Genomic DNA, 12,223 nt, shown 5'->3' with positions numbered 1-12,223 from the left:
GCCGACCCCATAGACGGCAGCCCACCAGGCTCCTCTGTCCCTGGGATTCTCCAGGCAGGATACTGGAGTGGGTTGCCATTTCCTTCTCCAAGGCATGCATGCATGCTAAGTCGCTTCAGTTGTGTCCAACTCTGTGCGACCCCATGGACAGCAGCCCACCAGGCTCCTCTGACCACGGGATCCTCTAGGCAAGAATACGGAGTGGGTCACCATTTCCTTCTCCACACTATCTGCCTGAGTTTGCCCAAGTTCACCTCCATTGGATTGGTGATGCCCTCCAACCATCTCATCCTCTGTCCGCCCTCTTCGCTTGTGGCTTCTTTAGTGACTTAGTGAAGTCGCTCAGTCGTGTCCGACTCCTTGCGACCCCGACTCCTTGCGACCCCATGGACTGCAGCCTACCAGGCTCCTCCGTCCATGGAATTTTCCAGGCAAGAGTACTGGAGTGGGTTGCCATTTCCTTCTCCAGGGGATCTTCCCAACCCAGGGATCGAACCCGGGTCTCCCGCATTGCAGGCAGACGCTTTACCATCTGAGCCACTGAGGTCGCTTTTTTAATATAAATCAAAATTAGGCTGTTTTAAAAAGTAGGTGACTAGGTATTCATACCTGACCTCCCGCCCTCTGCCTTTACTCCATTTTTTGTCAGGTCACCTGAGAGTGATAGCCAATGCAGCTGGCCACAGAGGAGGGTTGAGAAAGAAAACAGGAAGGAATGAGGGTTAAGAAAATAAGTGGCAGAGGGGAAAGGAACAGCAGTTTTTTGACCCCATAAAAAATTTCATCCAAAATCTGATGGCCAGAGAGACCAGAGCCTTGCTAATTAAGGTGCTTCTAATTGAAAAACTTGTGAATTCAGATTAAGGGTGACCTTTTTCATGAGACCTTTTTTCCACAGGGGGACGATGAGTCAATAATATAAAAAGCCTGCAGCAATAAGGTTTGTGAGACTTAATCTGAGCGTTAAAGAATAATTTCCCAAAAAAGGGAAAACGATGCTCACACAGATATAAAAATGACATGTGTTGAAGGTTTTACAATATTCAGGAATTAATGAGAACACCAGGCACATGTTAAAACTAGTTCAAGAGAAAGTTTCTGGGAAGTCCACACACATGTGGAGTTAAGAAACGTTGAAAGGAAAATGCAGACGAAGGCAAAACTGGCTTTTTTCCCACAAGACAGAGGCAAAGGTCAGTGTGCTTATCTGTCATTTCCATACCACTTACTGAATTGTAAAATAGCTCCCAGACACTGAAAGACAAAAATCAGACAGCCTGAAGGGTGACCTCTACACAAGCATATATTTCCATGGAAACACAAAATTGTTTCTATAAGACTGTTTCTAAGCATCTTGTAAGAACCATTTACAAGGAAGGATTAGATGTGACTGATTAGGCATCATTTTTCCTGTATTTGCTAAGTTTTGCTCTCCAAGCATAATTAGTGACTTCTTATTTATTAACACTAATTAACATGATGGATTTCATATTCGAAGCTCTATGCATGTCTTGCCAAAACTTACCAACCCAGTGCTAAACTGACACAGATACTTAAAAGTAGCTTTGTTTTGTTTTGTTTTGTTTTGATCCTCCAGATCAATGTGCATGTGCATGCTCAGTTAGCCTGCCAGACTCCTCTATCCATGGGATTTCCCAGTCAAGAATACTGGAGTGGGTTGCCATTTCCTTCTCCAGGTATCTTCCTGACCCAGGGATCGAACACGTGCCTCCTGAATTGGCAAGCATATTCTTTACTACCTGGGAAAACTTCTCCAGATCATCCCCAACTAGCAAAGTTGTGTGGCGGATTCACATTTTACAAGACAGACTTATAATGTGAAATACACCTCTGCTCCTACCTAAGCTGAAGCTCCAATACTTTGGCCACCTTATGCGAAGAGCCGACTCGCTGGAAAAGACCCTGATGCTGGGACAGATGGAGGGCAAAAGAAGAACAGGGCAAGAGGATGAGATGGTTAGATAGCATCACCGACTCAATGGATGTGAGTTTGAGCAAACCCCGGGAGAGAGTGAAGGACAGGGAAGCCTGGTGTGCTGCAGTTCATGGGATCGGAAAGAGATGGACACGACTGAGCGAATGAACAACAACTAGATTCAGAACAGTTTGTATCTACTGTTTCCCACCAGTTTTCCTAAAACAATCTCCGAGATCCAGCCCACAAGCTTTCTCTTTGTCTTAACTTGCACCTTCCACTTGAGCCTGGCTGCAATTTTCCTTTCTCCGCCTTTTCCTCCCTGTGGTTTTCCCACTTTGGGGAAAGAGCCGCCTTCTCTTTTTCCATTTGTGCAAATCCTCTCCAGCTTTTAAAATTCTTCTCCATGAAGCTTGCATTAGTGCTACAGCTCTTGATTTTCCCTAGTATGCACTCCTAAAAAACAAATTCCTTTGGCATCTTGGACTACAAACTGGCTCATTGTATCATGTATTATATTCTAGTTGATGACAACTTTGCTTTCACAAGTGTAGTAACCCGAGGTTTCTCAAGACAAAGGCTGTGAGTATTCTCTCCTCAAAATACCTGAGTGCCATAAGAGGCTGCTTACTCTTCTCCTCTCCTTGCTGTTGTTGTTGTTCAGTCACAAAGTCGTGTCCAACTCTTTGCAATTCCATCGACTGCAACACACCAGGCTTTCCTGGCCACTATTTCCTGGAGTTGGCTCAAACTCATGTTCATTGAGTCAGTGATGCCATCCAACCATCTCATCCTCTGTATCCCCTTCTCCTCCTGCCTTCAATCTTTCCCAGCATCAGGGTCTTTTCCAATGAGTCAGCTCTTCACATCAGGTGGACAACGTATTGGAGCTTGAGCTTCAGCTTCAGCATCAGTCCTTCCAATGAATACTCAGAACTGATTTCCTTTAGGATGGATTGGTTGGATCTCCTTGCAGTCCAAAGGACTCTCAAGAGTCTTCTCCAACACCACAGTTCAAAAGCATCAATTCTTCAGTGCTCAGCTTTCTTTATGGTCCAACTCTTACATCCATACATGACCACTGGAAAAACCATAACTTTGACTATATGGACCTTCCTGAGCATAGTGATGTCTCTGTTTTTTAATACATTGTCTAGGTTTGTCATAGCTTTTCTTCTGAGGAGCAAGTGTCTTTTAATTTCATGACTGCAGTCACCATCTACAGTGATTTTGGAGCCCAAGAAAATAAAATTCTGTCACTGTTTCCAGAAAGTGGAAAGAGTGACTCATCTCCTTATATTAAGCCAAAGATGTGTCCCCTCTCTTTAGACTCAGTTTCATTAACTGTGAAATGAGGGATTAAAATCAATTTGGTTCTCAAATTTTATCAAGCATCAGAATCCCCTGGAGGGTTTGTTAAAGCACAGAGTGCCAGGCCCCCAAACACAGAGCCTCTGATTCAGAAGGTCCAAGGCAGGGGTGGGTAGTGGTGCAGAAATTTGTGTGTCCAAAATGAGATTCTAGGTGATGATGCTAGGATTCCTGGTCCAAAGACCACACTTTGAAAATTGCAATGACCAGCAAACCCACTTAGCTGACCATTCTAACCACCTAAGGACTTCATAAAATTCAGATGATAAACCTGAGCTTATTTACTGAACTGGAATCTTCCAGGGTGGTACTAGGGAAACCATATTTCAAAAAATACTTCCCAGATGAGTCTTATGATGGACCAACTTTAGGACCCAATTGAACTAGGTAATCCGTACAGGCCATCTCAGTGTCAACCTTCCACGATTTTGTTTGGCAAGGAGAGCCTGGCTGGAGGAAGGCAGGTGCAACTCTCAGGATAAAATATCTCTTATAGCTCAGCAGAGATCATTCCCAGGTGAGCTAGTGGTAAAGAGCACACCTGCCAGTGGAGCAGACATGAGAGACTTGGGTTCGATTCCTGGGTAGGGAAGACTCCCTTGGAGGAGGGAACGGCAATCCACTCCAGTATTCTTGCCTGGAAAATCCCATGGACAGAGGAGCCTTGTGGGCTACAGTCCACGGGACCACAAAGAGTCGAACACGACTGCCTGACTCAATAGCTCAATCAAACTGGGAACATACAAGAAAAGGAATCCTGGGAAATAGAGCTGAGCTAGCAAACCATCACCCTATGGCTTGTACCCTTCTGATCCTCCCCACTGCAAAGGTGTCCTGCTAGAGATACACCAGTTTAACATTAAACAGAACCCTTCACATGCCAATCTGAAACATCTGCAACTGAATTATTTCACTGCCTCAGGATTTCTCCAAAATAATGTGTAGGTATTTTTTAAAATATCTGAATAAGTAAAAGAACTCACCAAAGTATCATCACCCAGAACAAACTGAGGATCAACTCTAAACATAAATGTTTGCTTCTATCTTAAAATGTACAAACTGCTCGCAACACCCCAAAGGGCAGTTTTTCACCTTCACCAATTTCAGTTCCAAACTCCTCTGGAAAATTGATCACAAGTTAATATTTAACTCTAAAAAGAATTCCTTTTATAACTCTATTCTTATAGGAACTCTTACTGAACACTGGGATTTCACAGAGTTCCTTAATAAATTAGAGTTGTGACTCAACCGTCACAGCTGGTTATCCCTCCAAAGTTGTTTTATTTATTATTAAGAAATCAGGACCGAAATTCCAGGAACTGAGTGAACCCAAGCTGAATTAACAAGCAGGGCAAAGGCAACGTTAAACAAGACTGCTGACTCTGCTAAATCCCCGGGATCAACCGTGACCTTGAAGGCAAGGTCAGGAAAAGTATTCCGTGTAACTGCTCCTCTAAAGAAATTGAGGAGCAAAATCAGAAAAAGTGCTGGTGTGTTTGAGAACATCTCCCAGGAATCCCTGGGGGAGAGCGTCTTGCGGTTCATCTGCTCCTATTTCTGGGCCGTGTTGCTGACTCAGCCCCCCACCCCCTGTGTGTGCAGCTGCAGGTAGCCAGCCGGGAAAGCACTGAGTCCTCTGTGCAGGGCGGGCTTCGCTGCTGAATGTCGGAAGGCTGGGTAGAAAGGAAAGTTGGTTTCTAGGTGCTTCGTGAACCAGTAAGCCATCTGGTCACCCCCACAGAGAAAACCTAAACTGGCTTTTTTTCTCTCTCACTTTTTACTATGAAAATGTGCGAATATGTAGCAAAGTGAAAGAAAAGCTCAATAAAGTCCCATAGATTTAGATATAATTACAGGAAGTCCCCTGGGGCTTCCCAGGTGGCGCTAGTGGTAAAGAACCTGCCTGCCAATGTAGGAGATGCAAGAGTTGCAGGTTGGATCCCTGGATCAGGAAGATCTCCTGGAGGAGGGCATAGCAACCCACTCCAGTATTGTTACCTGGAGCATCCCATGGACAGAGGAGACTGGCGAACTACAGTCCATAGATTCTTCACAAAGCGTCACATACAGTAATGCCTCTACAAACAAAGGATCTCCATTCTGAGAGCATGTTAGTAACTGCAATCTGCTAACAAGTCCAAAGCGTTAGCCTAGGTACCGACTAACACAGTCGGCTGTATGCTCCTGTACTATTAACCGGAGCTTCCAGGTGGCGCTAGCGGTAAAGAATCCACCGGCAATGCAGGAGATGTAAGAGACTCGGGTTCGATCCCTGGGTTGGGAAGATCCCCTGGAGGAGGGCATGGCAACCCACTTCGGTATTCTTGCCTGGAGAATCCCATGGACAGAGGAGTCTGGTGGACTACAGTCCGTAGGGCTGCAAAAAGCCAGACATGCCCGAAGTGACTGAGCGCGCACATAATAGGTTGATAATACTTTTCACACTAATAATACATAGAAAACAGACACAAAAAATAAAGAAAACGTTTTAAATCTTACTGTACCTTGAAAGGTCCAGTGGTGCGGTACTACGGCTGGCACACAGGGGCTGGCATCAAGAGAACAGGCAAGAAGGGGTTACTGATGGGAGCAGGGAGAAGAGGTGAGAGACGGCAAAGCTGAAGAATTATCAGCAACAGGAGACGAAGGGCCAGCTGCGATTTCACTCACGCCCGATCACCAAGCTACATCTCCGCTGCTTTTACGCTTGCTTCTTAACATCCTGGGCCTGAAATAAAGATACTGCATACTGTACACTATACAGAACTATGCAGTTAAGTACACAAAAGCCCAGCCCCTTGCAGAGGATGCAAGCATGTGACATCCCGAAATTCCAGGAGCGGAGTGAGCCCAATGTACGTCAGACGGGTGAACCAGCTGACATGATTGGGCATGTGAATGCACGTTCGCATCTTTGAAGTTTACAACTGGAAGGTTCATGTGAAGGGACTTCACTGTATTGTTACTGTTTGCTTCTTTTTTTTTTTCTTGCGGAAGTATGTAAATTATAGACAACATGACATTTTGCCCCTAAATAATTGTGTGGCCGTCAGCCTCCAAAATGATCCATAATACTCTGTGCTTCTGGGATTTCACATCCTTTCGCATGGTATGGGGTTGGTCCAGTAGAATACAGAAATCGTGATGCCGGTCTTGTCTGGAATTAAGTTACAACAGACATGTGGCTGCTTCCATCTTGTCTTCACTGCACACCCCCCCATCACTTGTTCCTGGGGGAAGTCAGCTGCCAAGTCACTAGTAGCCCCATGGAGAGGCCCTCGTAGCAAAGAAAGCCTCATGGGCATAGATGCTCCAGACCCAGTCAAGGGTCAGATGGCCACAACACCCACCAACGTCTGGACGGGAGCCTCTTGGAAGACCCTGCATGGGAACCACCGGCTAAGCCACTCGGATACCTGAGCCTCAGAAACTGCAAGGCAATAATTTCTACTGCTTTAAGCTGCACAGTTCTGGGCTAAGTTGGTAGCCTAGAGAGTATCCATTTGTAGGCAGGGTCCTGTGACGGAAACTCAAAATGTGGGAGTGGCTTTCACACCGGGCAGTGGGCTGTGTTGAGAGTATTGGTGAAAGCCTGGAGCCCCTCAAAGAAACTGTGAATAAAAGAGTCAAGGTCTTGAGACTTCCCTGGTGGTCCAGTGGCTGAAGTGAAAGTGAAAGTCGCTCAGTCGTGTCCGACTCTTTGCGACTCCATGGACTATATAGTCCATGGAATTCTCCAGGCCAGAATACTGGACTGGGTAACCTTTCTCCTTCTCCAGGGGACCTTCCCAACCCAGGGATCGAACCCAGGTCTCCCGCACTGCAGGTAGATTCTTTACCAGCTGAGCCACAAGGGAAGGTCCAGTGACTAGGACTCTGCATTCCTAACGCAGAAGGTCTGGGTTCAATCCCTGGTCAGGGAACTAGATCCCACACGCCACAACCACCTGTTCTCATGCCTCAGCTAAAGGAGCCTGCATTCCATGAGGAAGACCAAAGTTGCCGCCACTAAGACCTGGCACAGCCAAATAAATAAATACATAGTTTTGGAAATAATTTATTTTTACTTTTGGCTGTGCTGGATCTTTGCTGCTACATGGGTTTTTTCTCTCTGATTTCAGCAATTGGGGGCTACTGTTCACCGTGTGCAAGGGTTTCTCATTGCAGTGGCTTCTCTTGTTTCGGAGCACAGGCTCCAGGGTGCTCGGGCCTCAGTAGTTGCAGGACGGGGGCTCATTAGCTGTGGTTCCTGGGCTGAGTTGCTCCAGGGCATGTGCGATCTTCCTGGTCCAGGGATAGAACCCATGTCTCCTGCATTGGCAGGCGGATTATTTACCTCTGAGCCACCAGGGAAGCCCTCTATTTTTTAAGGCAGTCATTTAAAAAAAAGTAATTTTTTTTTTTTAAAAGAGCCGTAAAGACTCAGGTGAGAGCTGGCAAGAAAGTGAGGGAAGTGTTGTCAGAAACTGGAGGAAGGAGATGCTGGTGATGCCACTGCCTGCAGTCACGTGGACGGAGGAACATGCACCCAGCGGGCTCGTGATCTAGTCAAGGAGATTTGGAGCCAGGACTGCCTGGTTTCCGCTAGTTACTCATAATAAGATGTCGGGGGAGAGAGAAATGAATGGAAAGGCCGTTAAGCAGAAAGGAGCTCGGACTGGATGGTTTTCAGCTCGGCCAGAAGACAAGTTATGCTAGAATCAAGGAATGGCTTCCAAGCGAAAGGTCAAATTCAAAGCCCTGCCAGAAAAACCGTGGTCCAGTGACAGACCCTGGACTGGGCCTGTAAGTCATTTTTGAAAGGTTTCAGAAAGCCATAAAGCCCTACCCCCAGACATAAAGCCCTCTAATGAGATTAAAAGTGCCTCACTGCTGTGGCCTTAATGCTCCTGTCTCCCCCAGATTCCTACACTGTAATCCCAACCCCCCAGCATGATGGCATTAGGAGGTGGGGCATTTGGAGGGTGCTTAGGTCAACTTAAAAAATGCACATGAGAGTTTCAAGTTAAGTTTTATCTGGGGCAAAATGAGGACTGCAGCCTGGGAGATAGCACCTCAGATAGCTCCGGGAAACTGCTCCAAAGAGGCAGGGGGGAAGGTCGGTATATGTGTGATTTAGGTGAAGGCAGAAGACTCTTGAGAGTCCCTTGGACTGCAAGGAGATCTAACCAGTCCATCCTAAAGGAAATCAGTCCTGACTGTTCATTGGAAGGACTGATGCTGAAGCTGAAACTCCAATACTTTGGCCACCTGATGCAAAGAGCTGACTCATTCGAAAAGACCCTGATGCTGGGAAAGATTGAAGGCAGGAGGAGAAGGGGACGACAGAGGATGAGATGGTTGGATGGCATCACCGACTCAGTGGACATGAGTTTGAGTAAACTCCAAGAGTTGGTGATGGACAGGGAAGCCTGGCGTGCTGCAGTCCATGGGATCACTAAGAGTTGGACATGACTGAGCAACTGAACTGAACTGAGAACATATGCGATCAAGCCTGTTTACTTTTTAGAATGTTTCTACTGGTCTCATGAAGCTTCTGCTAGTCATGAGAAACAGTCATCTCCATGAAGGATTTTAGTACTTTTCTAGACATGAGGAGATACAACAATTGGACTCATAAAGTCAGCTCCTAAGAATATCTGATTATCTGAAGACCCATCCTGCCAGTGTTCTGGGAGCACAGAGTGCCTCATTTCTGCTCTCCACCCTGAACCCCTTCCAGGGGTATTGGAGGTCAGCAGCTGCAGTGGTACATGACCTAATCCTCGAGGAGGTAGATGGCAAGCACCATGAAAGTGAAAGTCACTCAGTCGTGTCCGACTCTTTGGGACCCCATGGACTATACAATCCATGGAATTCTCCAGGCCAGAATACTGGAGCAGATAGTCTTTTCCTTCTCCAGGGGATCTTCCTGACCCAGGAATCGAACCAGGGTCTCCTGCCCTGCAGGCAGATTCTTTACCAGCTGAGCTATGAGGGAAGTCCAGCAAGCACCATGCCCAGTGTGAATTTGTGGTTGACAGGGTGGAGCCCCCTGAATGGGATTAGCGTTCTTATAAAACAGACCCCACCGAGCTCTCTAGCCCTTTTCACCCTGTGAGGGCACAAGGAGGCGTCTGCGACCTGGAGGAGGGCCCTCACCAGAAGCCAACCAAGCTGGTACCCTGGACTCAACCCTTCAGCCTCCAGAACTGTGCAAACAGATATCTGTTGTTCATCAATTACCCAGTCTGTGGTGTTTCGTTACAGCAGCCCCAGTGGCCTGAGACACTCACAGACCCTCATGATCAAAGGACGGTGATCCTTGGGACTTCCCTGGTGGTTAAGATTCTGAGCTTCCGCTGCAGGGAGCACAGGTTCAATCCCTGGTCGGGGAATTAAAATCCTGCATGCCAAACGGTGCAGCCAAAAAATTTCCTAGTGCTCCCAGAAGCTCCAGCTCATTGCCCCTCAGCTGTCTTCAGAAGCCTTGTCTTTGTGGGAAGGTCTCATCTCGAAGAGATTCGGAAGTGTTGCCTTTGTCTAATGGAAGAAATCCCATGGAGATTAGCCGAGAATCCATAAAGATTTTGTGAGAATTACATGCACAGAATCATTACTGATTTGGACTGAAAGGGACAGGGGTAGTGCAAGATAGAAGGAGGTCTTTGGACCCTCAAAGTTCTACTGACAAGAAGCAGGCTGAGAATATTCCCCAGCTGCTAACACATGATACCTTCATGAAAAAGGAAGGATGAGTCACAGGGAAAGACCAAGAGCCCAGAGGGCAGTCAGGAGCCTTGGAGTATGGTTTCCAAGCCCTGAGACATGATTAAGGAACTTATGACGTTTGCCTGGCTTGGAATCTTCATGGACCAGCAACTGCTTCAAACTCTCATCCTCTCCCTTTTTTAAAAAAACTTTTTATTTTGTATTGGGGTATAGTCTCTGGTGGCTCAGATAGTAAAGAATCTGACTGCAAAAGCAGGAGACCCAGGTTTGATACCTGGATCACGAAGATCCCTTGAAGGGAGTGGCTACCCACTCCAGTGTTGTTGCCTGGAGAATTCCATGGACAGAGGAGTCTGGGGTCTATAGTCCAGGGGGTCGCAAAGAGTCGAACACAGCTGAGCGATTAATACACACACACATAGCCAATTAACCAATTAACAGTGTTGTGATGTTTTCAGGCGAACAGCGAAGGGACTCAGCTATATGTATACCTGTCCAGAGCCTTGGAGTATGGTTCCCAAACCCTGAGACATAATTGAGGAACTTAACAACAGTTGCTTGGCCTGGAACCTGTATGGACCAGCAACTGCTCCATGCTCTCATCTTCTCCCTTTATGAGCAGGATTTTCCAGAGCGGTTATTCCATGTCTGTCCCACTGTATGTTCAGTAGGGCAGGGTGTACAAACTGGATATCTGTGGCCCACTAAAGTTCATTATGAAGCTCTAACTCCCAGTGTGATGTATTTGAAGGTGGGGATTTTGGAGGTAATTAGGTTTAGATGAGGCCATGAGGGTGGGGTTCTCGTGATAGGATTAGTATCCTTGTAAAGAGACCAGAGAACTAGTTCTGTCTCTTTCTCTTCCATGTGAGGATACAGTAAAAAGGCAATAAATTTTTTTTTTTTTAAAAAGCCAGCTCCAAGTCACCAGATCTTAACCACACTGGTACCCCAATCTTGGATTTCCAGCTTCCAGAAATGTGAGACATAAATGTCTGTTGTTTAAGCCCCCCAGTCTGTGGGATTTTGTTTCAGTAGCCTGAGCTGACTAATACAGAGGGGGTTAGGGTGGAGCAGATAACTTAGCAAGAAGAACTGGAATGGAGCAATTGGATTTAAGGAACTATGATAACATCCGGACCTGATGTGCACTGTGAGATTGCGGACATTGAGCAGATGCTATCGCAGGGTGAGATTTCTGGGGACTCTGGGAGGAGCTGACTGTATTCTACACGTGGGAAGGATACAAATCTTTGGTGGACCGTGGTGGTCTGCAAGTTGGCACATGGAGATCCCGCCTGCCTGGGATTCATCTTCTGTCCAGCCCTTCGCCTCACAATGGTTAGTCTGTCTGACTAACAGCACGTGGCAGAAGTGATGGTATGTCACTTCTGATATTAACTGATTTTTGTGGCTTATCTCTTTCACCATCAGATCGCTTGCCCTGGGAGAAGCCAGCAGCCCTCTGAAGAGGGCCATGTGGTGAAGAACCGAGGCTGCTGGCCAAAGTCAGCAAGGAATGGAGGCTTCCTTCCAACAGAGAGAAAACAAGACGCTTGGGCCATCTTGGACGCAGATCCTGCGGCCCCATCCAGTTTCAGATGACCGCGGTCTGCCAGCATCTGGATGGTAACCTAGAGACCCTGAGCCAGAGCCACTCAGCTAAGCCACGCCCAGATTCCTGACCCTCACACTAAAACTTAAAGTCACTATGTGTATTAACCATGTGTATTAAGATGTTTTGATCTTGGGGGGCTCCAAAATCTCTGCAGATGGTGACTGCAGTCATGAAATTAAAAGATGCTTACTCCTGTTATGACCAACCTAGACAGCATATTAAAAAGCAGAGATGTTACTTTGTCAACAAAGGTCTGTCTAGTCAAGGCTATGGTTTTTCCAGTAGTCATTTGTGGATGTGAGAGTTGGACTATAAAGAAAGCTGAGCACTGAAGAATTGATGCTTTTGAACTGTGGTGTTGGAGAAGACTCTTGAGAGTCCCTTGGACTTCAAGGAGATCCAACCAATCCATCCTAAAGGAGAGCAGTCCTGGGTGTTCATTGGAAGGACTGATGCTGAAGCTGAAGCTCCAATACTTTGGCCACCTGATGTGAAGAGCTGACTCATTTGAAAAGACCCTGATGCTGGGAAAGATAGAGGGCAGGAGGAGAAGGGGACGACAGAGGATGAGATGATTGGATGGCATC

Source organism: Dama dama, chromosome 25 (assembly GCF_033118175.1).
Source record: "Dama dama isolate Ldn47 chromosome 25, ASM3311817v1, whole genome shotgun sequence".
Classification (NCBI taxonomy): domain Eukaryota; kingdom Metazoa; phylum Chordata; class Mammalia; order Artiodactyla; family Cervidae; genus Dama; species Dama dama.
This window is presented reverse-complemented; position numbering follows the sequence as displayed.